Genomic DNA, 12,777 nt, shown 5'->3' with positions numbered 1-12,777 from the left:
TCAAAGAGAAAATATTAGGTAATTAAAACAGATGATAAAAATCTCTATTCATTTAAAAACGTCAGAGTTATATTGAGCAAAATCTCATTTAGATAGCACAAGGAAAAAAAACACTTCAGGTGAAACTTAGAGATGCTAAAATTTTAAATAAAATACTAGTAAATCCAAATTAATTTATATTCTGTAATTAGGATCTAGTTTACAAATGTAACAATATTAGGAATTTTATTTACCAAATCATTACATTAATGAATGCATACATTTATAATGTTACATGTTATAATGAATATCAAAACATCACATTGTACATCATAAATTTAGACAATTTTTGTCAGTCACATCTCAAGAAAGCTGAAAAAAACCAAAATAAAAAAAACAATAAAGTTTCAGTAGATGCTAAACACAGGTGATAAAATTTAACATCCATTTCTGATTAAAAAAAAAACACAACTTCTAAGAAACTAAGGACATAGAGATTCTTCTTTACCGTGTTCTGATACCCAAGGCCAACTTCTTATGTCCATTGAGTCACTGAAACTAGTTTTCCAGAACAATGTTTTGTCAGAACAATGAAAAGGGAGTCTGAGAAACATTGGTTATGCAATGTTACATAGGTTTCTCTGCTAAAAGACTACTGAGTACCTGTACCTTCATTAAATTGCTGGAGACACACTGCCAATAATAATAATAATAATAATAATAATAATAATAATAATAATAATAATAATAATAAAAGTCAAAACATCTAAATGACCTAAATGTCTAACAAATTATGGTCTATTTATGCAAGAAAATCTTTTGAAGCCTTTAGAAATTAGTGTAAAGAAGTAAATACAGCTATATAGAATATTTTTATTATAGAGCTGATTTTAAAACTTCATGGTACAAAACAATATACATAATACGCTATTTTACAACAGAAGCATACATTTTCACATGTGTATATGCATAGAAACGAAGTTTCAGAAAGTCTAGATATAAAGAAAAAGTTAACACATTATTTCTGGTTGGTGACACTGTAGGCAATGTTTTAAAAATGTTTTGTGTTTCATATTTCCTAATGTTTCTATAATGAACATACAAAAATATTTTAAACATTAAAGATGTAAAAATATCACCAAGCAAGGAATATATACCAGAAAAAATTTAAATTTAATTCAAATTGGCCTACTGTTTCAGAGCTTCAATATATTATTTCTGGCCAGTTATAATAAAGCCAATGGACCAGAACAAATTCTTTAATAATTAAATATACTATCACTTATAATAAATCTATCTTCAAAAGATTCAAAGGTTACATCTAGAATGCTAATGCTAAAGAGAAAAACAATCATGTTGCAAACAATATTAAAACCTTGAGACACCAAAACACACTGTCTTCTTATATTTGGAAGTGTTGACACAAAAATCACTTCTAATCTAGAAGTAATGGCAAAAATAAGAAAACTATAGTCATTTTAGTTGATGTTGTGTTAGGGCAAAATAGGATTCAGCTTAGAACACTGGCACTGGATATTTTCACTGAAAATGTCATTTCATCTTGATGGCTAATTTGCATATCACCTCAAGAATAGTCTGTTTCAAGGACACCATGTTTATGAGTATTGAGCTCTTCATTCCTGTGTGAGAAGAAGAAGGAAAGCTCAAGGACATGAATGGAAAGATCCTCCAGATTTTCTCCCTCTCTCTATTCATTTGCAGTTGCAGCAGTAGAGCAAAGGCACACAACTATTTAGAAGGATTTGCATTTGGCAAATCCTTAATTGTTCTTCCATCACTTGAACAGATTCCTCCAGGAGAAGAGTTATGGCAAAGTTTTCATCCAACATCCTGGGTTGGAGTAGATCTTACTCTGGAGGCCAAAGAAAATGAAGCCAACCGCTTTTCATTTTTTTCACTTAAAAAAAAAAAACGACAGAATTCTCTGTTCATATGAGTTTGAAAATGAATCTTCTGGTCTTGAAAGAGCATAGATAGCCTGAAAGGGTGTAATTGGATCACACAGAAGCCCTGAAGCTCTGTGCCCTAATCCTGTGACATAGATTCCATCCATAGTCAAACTCCAAAGACTGCCAGAGAGAAAGTCAGAGAGCAACCCCCCAACACCCTCTTCTTTTAGTCTCATGAGGAAACCCTCTGGACTAGCTTATCTTCTGGACACCAAATAATGTCATGGTACTTGCTAATACGAACTGTGAGTTGTTAAGAAAGCTAAGCCCCCTAATACAAGTAATTGTTTGTGTCAGATTCAGATTTAACAAGTACTATTTATGTGCCAGGTGAATTATATACTTTTGGCTGATCCTTAAAACAACTCAGCAAGGTTAGCATTAGAATTCCCATTTTATAGAAAATTATACAACTCAGAGCTGTTAAGTGACTTGTCAAGAACTACCCAACCAATAAGCATCAGAGTCAAAATTTGAACCCAGATCTGAGTTGATCTGACTTTAACCTGTGTCCTTTCCTATTTCTATTAACCTGACAAGGGCCCAATTTTAATGGTGTGTATGGATAAGATACTTGTAGTGCAGAACTGAAGGGTTTATTAGCTGCTCTCCTATGAGAATCTGGTGTGATAGTCACAAAATACAAAAGCAGAGAACTAAATCTTACCTGGAGGTGGAGATCAAAGACAGCCAATTCCTCTCAACTTGCTCAGCAAGAGGCTGGACCCCACTCCACAGACTGAAAGAGGAAACTGGGGTGAATTCTACAGCAGCTCTGAGCAGTTCTGCCAGGTGGGGAGAGCCTGGATGGACACAGACAGAGCAAATTAGGGGAAAGAAAAGATGAAGGGCATGGTCTCACCCCTGGGCAATTTCGACTCTTTCCTCTTTCCTCCTGGCCTCTTTTCTCTGGCAGTCTGCAGAGAACAGGCCACGCTGGCAAAGCCACTGACGTGCATCTCAGCTCCCAGGGCACAGAGAGAGCTGAAGCTTTTGAGCCATTTCTTTGCAATTTGCTGCAAGTTTAAGGCCACACGTGATAAAGCTTTCTGTATGGGAGAGAGTGAAAAGAGAAAAGACCACTTGTGATCTTACTTGCTGATTCCCAGAAACAAAACTCTGCAGGGGGCAGAGGGGAAGGGAACAGAAGCAGGAGGAGGGGCGGAAGTCTGTAACAAAGATCCCTCCTTCTCCTTCCAAGAAGTTTTTAAGCCAGCTGCTCCTTGAGACATCATTGGGATACTTCTGTTTAAAAAAAAAAAAAAAAGGCTCATAGGCTAAATCTCTGTGTGGTTTCTTTTCCCACTGGGATTCTAGAATCTTAGGGAACACATACCAGGTCAGGATCAAGGCTCTGCAGAGTTCTTTCTAGAAAGAGTTCTCAGACACAGGATCAGTTGCTCACATCCACAATTTATGAGGATCCAATAGAAAAAGAAAAAAAAAAACAAAACAACATCGGATTTTTCAGCATCCACTTGTTTATGCTATCTAAATTCTAAGGAGAACTCCTTGCACTGAAAAATTCTAAAATTACAATAAATTCTTTTTCCAAGAGTACCATTTTAGGAGGATTCTGAGCCATATCAGCTTGCATTTGGTTATGGTAATAAATGAATTTGCTACCGGTATCATCCAAGATCCATCATATTCTTAAATGGCTATGACTCTGACCTGGTCACTAAACTTTACTGAATTCCAGCTTCTTCCTCTGTGAAGCAGAATTTTTATTCAAAATAAAATAGATTCATGGGGCTCTCTTAAAGATTAAATTATATGAGCTATTCAGAAGTATATTCCAAATAACAAAATGTTATAAATGACTGGAAAGTATCATCATTACATATACAATTTCAGTTCACACAATGGTAAGGATCATTAACCAAAAATCAAAGGTTATAAGCACATTTCACTACAAATGAAAAAAAAAGGATACAAATAAAGTGATAAATCTTACAATGAGGCAATGGTACATTCAGATTCTGAAAGACCAAATATTTTATTTTAGCAATCAAACTAGCTTTTGCTAGTGAGCAAGCATTGCAATAGATCTTGTATTTTCAATGTGTTTAACAGTGTGGCCATTAGTGCATTCAAAGGGAAGCAGTGTTTACTATCCCAAAGTGCATAGAGCCTACATTTCCTCACCAACAAATGGAATTTTCCCAAGAGTGTAATTTGGTCTATCCTCAGCTTACTCAAGTTCACTCTCTAACATGATTCCTTTTCTGACCTCTTCAGTCCACAGTTAAAGTTACAGTTTTGAATGTACATACTACTTACTTTACACAATATTCAGCACTTCTCATATGTAGTCTTTCATTGGACTATATCCTACTTCCGTATTTTAGATCAGCAAACTTTTCCTGCAAAGGGTCAAATAGTAAGTGTTTTAGGTTTTGCAGGCCATATAAACTTTACCATAACCACTCACCTCTGCTGCTGTGGTGTGAAATTAACCATAAATGAATGAGTTTTCTAGGGCTGCATTAACAAAGCCCCCACAAACTGGGGAGCTTAAAACTGCAGAACTTTATTATCTCAGTTTTGGAAGCTAAAAGTCCAAAACTAAGGTGTCTTTAGGTTTCCCTCTGAAACCTAAAGAAGGGATTCTTCCTTCTCTTCTACCGTCAATGTTTGCTGACAATTGTTGGAATCGTAGATTCATTACTTTAATCTCTTCCTCTATTGTCTCATGACCATTGTCTCTTATGTGTCTCTGTCTTCTCCTATTCTGAAAAGGACAGTCATAGTGAATGAGGACCCATTCCAGTGACCTCATCTTAACTTGATCACATCTGCAAAGACCCTATTTCCAAATAAGGTCACATTCACTGATACAGGGCATTAGGATTTCAACATATGTTTTTAGGGTGGAGGACACAACTTAACCCATATCATTCATATTGTCATTTCCCTCCTTACCTGAGTTGTTTCACATAACTGTTTTAATCACTCACTTGCACAGCGCATCACTTCCTTTGTCCATTGGTCAATTTGTTCTTCCTTGACAAACCACAGTTGGGTTAAATTCAAATTTCTCTCTACTCTGTATTTACACCCACACTGTTTTAATTTTTTTTTTTTAACGTTTATTTATTTTTGAGACAGAGAGAGACAGAGCATGAACAGGGGAGGGTCAGAGAGAGGGAGACACAGAATCTGAAACAGGCTCCAGGCTCTGAGCCGTCAGCCTAGAGCCCGACGCGGGGCTCGAACTCACGGACCGTGAGATCGTGACCTGAGCTGCAGTCGGACGCTTAACCGACTGAGCCACCCAGGCGCCCCTACACCCACACTGTTTTAAATAGTTGAATAAAAACTCATAAGGGCTTATCTTAAATTTATGACCACTGACCTCACTGGGTCTTAGAGGCATTGTTAAGCATAACTTTTAATAACTTAATCTCTTTCCCTTTCTTCCAAATGACTTCTCTCAAACCCTCAACATTTCTTTCCCAACTTTCATTATCAGCTGATGACCTTGCTTAGGGAACTCACTGATGAAATCAGGAGAGAAATATTGTACTCTTCCCCCACCACATTTACTCTCCATCTGCATTTGTCTTCATCTGATTTGTTTCCTCTTCTATTCCTATGGTTGCATGGTCCATGTTTCTAAGACCAAGCTTTCATCTGTACTCCTTACCTAAAATTCATCTTCTCCAATTCTTGACCCACCAGCTCTTTTTTTTTTTTTTTTTTGCCTCCACAACTCTACCACAACTACTTTCATAAATAACATCAAAGGCCTTCACATTAATAAATTCAGCAGTTTCTGGGCTTCATCTTCATTGAGCTATTAGCAGAATTGCATACCATTGATTGTGTCCTTCTCTTTAATCCATTCTCTTCACCCGGTTTTTATAACCCCACACTCTCTTTGTTTTCCTCCTGGCTAAGTGGTCATTTCCTGTTAGTATTCATTGCCACAGCACTCCACAGTTCAGTCCTTAGAATATCTTCTTTGCCCTATCTACATAAAATCCCAAATCACCTCATCCAGGCTCATGGCTTAAAATGTCATTTATAATTTAAGATGAACCAGGTTAAGAAAAACTTGGTAGTCCTATATTTGAAGCAGGAGTTTTCAGTCTGAGTGACATATATCTTAGCTCTGCACTGAAAAGGTCTAAAACCAATGATCAACCAGTAGCAATAAGTGCAACCAGCACTGAATTGGGTCTATAAATGCTATATAAAAGGAATTATGGCTTCTCAATATGTGATTTTACCAGGTCTGAGAATATAAGATGAGCCCAGAATATTTGTCATACAAAAAAGCAGGGAGGACTTGAAGACTAGATTGTGCCCCAGTAACTCATGGGCGAATTTGAACAAGCTCCCACTAACCAACTGTAGGAAATTTTCATCATTAAGAAAAGTAACTGTAATGGTTGAAATATACAGAATGTTTAAATTCATGAATTCATAGCACTCCAAAAAAAGAACATGTTAAACTCTGGATGCTTCTAAGGAACCACTTCAATACATTTAAAACTGGTACTTAGGAGAAAAATTACATTTATCCTGTCTTTCCTAGTCATTAGAATCATTAAAATGTGAAGATATTTTTTTCTGTATAGAAGTATTCCAAATAATGAACAAAAAAAGGATGAAAGAATTAGAATACCATAATTTTCAAACCTCTAATGAATTAATGCATCTAGGTAATGGTCACCAACGATCAGTAACAATACAAAAAAGAAGGAGCTATTTTAAATATCTCAATGGACGCTAGAAACTTGAAATATCACCTCTGAAATAGCACTCTTCCCTAGTTCAAAAAAAATCTTACCAAACCTCAGTTTATATCTAAATATCAGTTCTTAAGAAATGCAGGGAAGAGAGGAGTGAGTGCCTGGGTGGCTCAGTTGGTTAAGCCTCCGACTTTGGCTCAAGTCATGATCTCATGGTTCATGAGTTTGGGCCGTGCATCTGGCTTTCTGCTGTCAGCACAGAGCCCACTTCAGATCTTCTGTCCCGCACTCTCTCTACCCCTCCCCTGCTTGCGCTCTCTCAAAAATCAATAAGTGTGTGGGGAAAAAAAGAAGAAGAAATGCAAGGAAGAGAAGAACATGCTAAATGAAACTATAAAGGTGCAATCCGCAAAACCCAAAATGGAGACTCTCATTAAGACAAACAACTATTTTTTTTTTCCCAACCAAAAGTGCAAGAAAGAAAGGAAATGGGTCCAATTAATAAATGGACCATAGACCTTAAAAGACACCTCATCAAAGAGGATATAAAGATGGTAAATTAGTATATGAAAAGATGTTCCACATCATTAGTCATCAGGGAAATGCAAGTTAAAGTGACAGTAGGACACCAATACACGCCTATTAGAATGGCCAGATTCCAGAACACTGACAACACCAAATGATGGTAAGGACTTAAAGCAACAGGGACTCTCACTCATTGCTGGTGGGAATATAAAATGGTACACACACTTTGGAAAACAGTTTAGTGGAATCTTATAAAACTAAACATATTCTTCCCATAAGATCCAGCAACCACACTTCTTGGTATTTACTCAAAGAGTTGAAAACTTACATCCACTCAAAAACCTGCAACACAGATGTTTTTAACAGCTTTATTCATAAAGGCGAAAACTTGCAAGTAATCATTTTGTCCTTCAGCAGGTAAGTAAATAAACAAACTGTGGTCCATCCAGACAGTGGAATAGAATTCAGTACTAAAAAGAAATGAGCTATCCAGCCATGAAAAGACATGGAGGAACTTTAAATGCTTATTTCTAAGTGAGAGAAACCAACCTGAAAAGGCTACATACTGTATGATTCCAACTATATGACATTCTGGAAAAGATAAAAGTATGAAGATAGTGAAAGACCAGTGATGGGCAGAGGTTAGGGCTGGCAGGGGGCGGGGGGCGGTGATGAACAGGCAGAACACAGAGGATTTTTAAGGCAGTGAAAATACTCTGTATGATACCATAAGGACAGATACATGTAATTATACATTTGTCCAAGCCCTCATAATGTACAACACCAAGAGAGAATCCTAAGGTAAATAATGGACTTTGGGTGATTTAGGATGTGTTCATAAATGGTCCATAAATGGTAAGTTCATTAATGGTAACAACTGTGCCACTCTGATAGTGAGATTGGCAATGGGGAAGGCTGAGTGTACAGGGGGCAGGGGTATATGGGAAATCTCTGTAGCTTCCCCGCAGTTTCACTGTGGGCATGAGCTTCCATCATGTGGAACAATCATGTGGCTAATATGCCTTCTTTATTTTCACTGTGTTCCTCATCCTATTCATGATTTGTAGAAGACATAATTAGAGCCCCCAAAGAAGTCCACCCCATCATCCCCAGAAAATTATAAATATGCTAAGTTACATGGCAAGAGATTTTTCAAATGTAATTAAAGATCTTAAAGTAAGGAGATCCTCTTTATCTGGGTCCAATATCATAACATGAGCCCTTAAAAGGAGAGAACTTTCCTAGCTGGAGACAGAAGGATGCAGCAGAAGTCAGAAAGTCTCAAAGTGTAAGAAGGAATCAGGTGACATCACCAGTTTGAAGATGACGAGTGGTGAGAGAAGCAATGCCTACAGGAAAGAAGTTGCCTGAAGACCCTGAGAAAGGCTCTCAGACATCAGCTGGCAAGGAATGGGGGACCTCAGTCCTATACCACAAGGAACTGCATTCTGCCAACCACCTAAATGAGTTTAGAAGTGGATTCTAGAGACTTCAGAGAGGAGTCCAGGCTGGCAAACACTTTGGCAAATACTTGATTTCAGTCTTGTGAGAGACCAGAAAGAGTCCTGCCAAGTCCCTCTAGACTTCTGACTGGCCAAGCTCTGACCCAATAAGTCACCATTGTTGTGGTAATTGATTGTTGGTTTGAAGTCACCAAGTTTGTGGCAATTGATTATAGCACAAATAGAAAATGATTACATAATTGTTAACTACTTTGCACTCTCTGAAGACCAGGACTTCTCTGAATTCACCTTTGGCATCTTACAGGGAAAAGGCAGTCAAATTGACAGTAGAGTAAGCACAAAGTATGAACCAATATGTTCTCCCTATGCCCATCCAGCTCTAACTGGCCCCAATAGCCCAAAAGATCTCAGCCAGCATGGGCAGCCTGATAATTCTTCAAATCTGACAAATTTCACCAGAAGTGGACCTTGGGCTCCTTTATAAAGCCAGCAATGATGTCAGAAAGAATGATCAGGACCTGAAGTAGCTTCAGGATTAAATAAGCTTAAATCGATCCTAATAAGCAGAAGAGTTTCTAATTATTTAAGAACTGATTTTATTTCATTTTTCTTTTCATTGGTTGGGGTGTACCCATATCCCGAGCTCCACCTCACATGGCTCAGCAGGCATAGGGGTGATCTGTAGAGCTGACCCAGGACACACTAAACTGATCTCCAAGGCAGTGGCTATGGTCATCCCTTTGCCCTGGGCTGAATCTCAGGAGCCATTAGAAGATACCTATCATCACTTTTCTTGCCCAACCATGTAAATGAACATTTGCTTACCTAGAACAGTTTTGATAGCACCTAGTTGCAGGAAGGAGATGAAGGTTGGGACTGGAATTTCCAGCTATTGCTTCCTTTCCACTGAGGACATCACTGTAAAAGGAAAGCCTTGGGAGAGGGATAAAGTTTACAACTCAAGAAGATACTGTCAATCTTCTGCCCTTTTGTGCTGTCTGTGATTGGAAGTATGTGTGTGTATACAAAAGAAAGAAAATATATGTATACAGTGTGTGTAAATACTCCACTGATAATAACTTGCCTAAGACACAGAAATACAAATGATAGATGGTTAGTTCCTTTGGTGAGGGATAGTTTGGGGCCAAAGTGAAGAAAGCTACAAATATACCAAGTTTAGGAGCAGGGATTTTGCCTAACAGGGAATGAGGGAAATCTGTATGTGTAGCTTAAAGAATTAATTCCTTGGAAACTGTGGATAAAAATCACATTTGCTTTTTTTTTTTGTCTGAAGACTGTATGTTTGAGTTAGTTAAAACACTCTGAATGTTTTGAATCGTTCAGTTTTCTTAAAAGCTTTCAAAGATGCAGAACAAAAATTATTCTGAGTCTGTACAACCAAATATCCCATGTATTAGGCATCAACAGACAATCCGTATAGGACAAATTGTAGTATTTATAGGATCAGTGGCAGAGCTATTTTATAGAACTCTGAAGCTGAATGCCAGAAATCTAGGTATGTTGATTATGGTGTTAACTATTTGATTAGACAAAGAACACAGCTTAGTTACAGAGAGATGAAACTAAGAATTCATCAGCAATAGGCAAGGAAATGTGACCATGGGGGAAAAAGCCCCCAGGAGTCCTTAGGAATTGTAGGAGTCCAGCAGATGTCTCACTATAGCATGTATAGCTGGGCACAAACCACTGCATTTGGATATGAGAGGGAAGGATGCCTTCAAAACTGGACGGAGGGCTTGGATTGTACAAATAACTACATCAAACATAATACCACAGAATTATATTTATATTATACATTATTTTCACATTGTAACATCCACATTGATCATCTGTGACACAATTCTAATAATTTTGAGTATATGTTTACTGTTTTATATATATATATATATATATATATATATATATATATATATATATATATATATAAATCAAGAGGCACTTCCAGTAATTCTGGCAAAAAAGGAGCATCAATATAGTGTCTATGCTAAAAAATAATAAAAATAAATACAAATTAATATTTTTTATGTACAATTTTATGTTTTACAAAATATTTATCAGCCATTAACTAAATCACTTAACAAATAATTTTGATAGGAAGATATGAAGTATTGCTACATGTATTAAGTGTGAGATACAGGTGTAAGGACAAGATTTACTTCAATTGCAAAATGATCCCTTAAGTCCAATGCTTCACTCTTGGGTTTCTAAAAGTTGATAAATTTGGAGAGTTGTTAATAAACATGTTCAGTTGAGAGTGGTAAGAACTACCTTGTTAAAAATTGTCATGTGCAAAAGACATTCCCTATACTGTTACTTTGGTTGCTACTTATTTGAAAATATTGCTTTTCAGGAATACTAAATTAAGTTAATGTAATACTCTCTGGTTTGCAAATACCCTACAAAGTAAAATATTTGGGACTTACTAATATAAACTCTCTAATGGCAGTTTTTTTGTTTGTTTGTTTTTTTCTTCTTAGGAAAAGGAAGAAATAATGACTATTCAGAACAACTGTTCCATCGGGAATCAGAAATCCATTTCAATACCAAAAACCAAATCAAATTAACCAAATCAGCCCAAACCAAAAATATTCTACATTCAAATTAAAGTTCTTTCAGTTTCATATACAAATATTACGATAGAAAGCCAGGAAGAATTCTTACTCATTGTTTTGCACTGAAAGTTTTGAATATTTTTAAAAGCACCGATTTTTCATTTTCTGATTTGCATGACCAAAATCTTTAGGAAGAAATATCAAGGGGTGGGTGGGTTCAGTGATATTTATTTCCAGTGCTCATCAACTAACAAACTGTCCTTGTTAGAGCAAAAAATGGTATGCATACTTCTGTGAGAATATATCAAGAAATGAATTGACACTCAAATGGAAAACAAAAACAAAAGCAAACCACCAGTTAAGCAAACACAGTATGGTAAAAATCCCATGCAGATATTTGACAGAATATTAAAAAATAGTGATTATATAAAAAAAAAACTAATGAATAAATATACACTAAATGTCAAGCCAATAAACCCCACTAACAGGTAATATATAGGTAATTAGGATTATTATTTAAAGATAGCAACACTATAGTACTGGTTTATGATTATAACTAGCTAAAACATAATATGTGATAGGAGTTTTTAAGCCATAAAAATAACCAGTTAATTTTCAAAAGAAAGTTGATGGAAAATTCTAACCAACAAGTTATATACACAAAAATCTTTAAACAACTACTTTTAATTTTACATTAAATCATCCAAATATTTTGCTATTATATAGGGAGTAAAATTACTAGAATTAAAAGAAAAAAAAAGTCCTTCCCATCAAAAGGTACTCAAGCAGCAGTTTCTAAGTTCTAAGGGCTAATTCACATTCCAAAGCATGTGTACGTGCTGACTGTATAACGGAAGTCAGGGCTGAAATATGGATCCATTAAGTGTCTTTACTCAAGAGTAACTGGTAACTAAATCGGTTTATCACAAAGATGGAGGGGTGAGCTGGCATGATCCTTCACATTTTATGTTGTGTTCACTCCTGATCCATAACTTTTTTTTTTTTTTTCTGCTTTCTGGTACCATGGACTGCACAATGAAACTGGGTGTGGAGAGTTGTAACTTAGGCGAAGGGTATTCTTATTCCTTATTATGGCGGAGAATTTCTGATCACTTTTCCTTGACAATTTTGAGTTAGAGAAGTAAAACTGAAGAGAAGTCACACTTTCTCCTATGAGTTTCACTTTCTTCTTTTTTAAAGAGGAAAGGAAGAATTCCCTGCTAAAATTTGTTTCATTTGAAATAGGTACTTTTACTGACATTGAAATTTTAGTTAAAGCAGTAAAGCTTTAACATGATTTTTAAAAATTTATGTTTCTGTTAATGAATTTCAAATTCCGACCTACCATTTGATCAGTCTTGGTAGATGAAGTAGTGGGTGTAGTTTATTGCCTGGTCAGTGCTTCATCTGTGAAAGTCAAGATTAATAAGATTTAATTATTTTTAGTAAGGAAGATAACGTATTTGGCTTTTTAACAGTGTTATAATTTACTAAAATATAATCTACATTAACAGACCATTTACTTTAAAACAATCTAATCCATGAAAAATTGCTGGATAATACATTC

At 36.0% G+C, this 12,777-nt stretch overlaps 1 protein-coding gene across 10 annotated transcripts in view; it reads right to left on the bottom strand.

Moving 5' to 3' along the window:
- SLCO1C1 (solute carrier organic anion transporter family member 1C1) overlaps positions 1 to 12,777 on the bottom strand; it is a 76,279-nt gene that overhangs the window by 61,754 nt on the left and 1,748 nt on the right. For 7 of the 10 annotated variants that reach the window (XM_045061482.1, XM_045061479.1, XM_045061481.1 and 4 more), the window contains exons 2-6: positions 12,556 to 12,617; positions 9,463 to 9,570; positions 4,233 to 4,315; positions 3,286 to 3,349; positions 2,617 to 2,752 (exon numbers count right to left, since the gene is read on the bottom strand). The gene's annotated coding sequence lies outside the window, so the exon portion shown is untranslated. Of the gene's footprint in view, positions 1 to 2,616; positions 2,753 to 2,811; positions 3,009 to 3,044; positions 3,195 to 3,285; positions 3,350 to 4,232; positions 4,316 to 9,462; positions 9,571 to 12,555; positions 12,618 to 12,777 lie in introns of those variants that run through there. The other 3 variants (XM_045061475.1, XM_045061477.1, XM_023256827.2) reach the window with 3 other exon arrangements.

Source organism: Felis catus, chromosome B4 (genome assembly GCF_018350175.1).
Source record: "Felis catus isolate Fca126 chromosome B4, F.catus_Fca126_mat1.0, whole genome shotgun sequence".
NCBI lineage: Eukaryota > Metazoa > Chordata > Mammalia > Carnivora > Felidae > Felis > Felis catus.
Note: the sequence above shows the minus strand (reverse complement) of the source record. Positions and strands in the feature narration are given on the sequence as shown.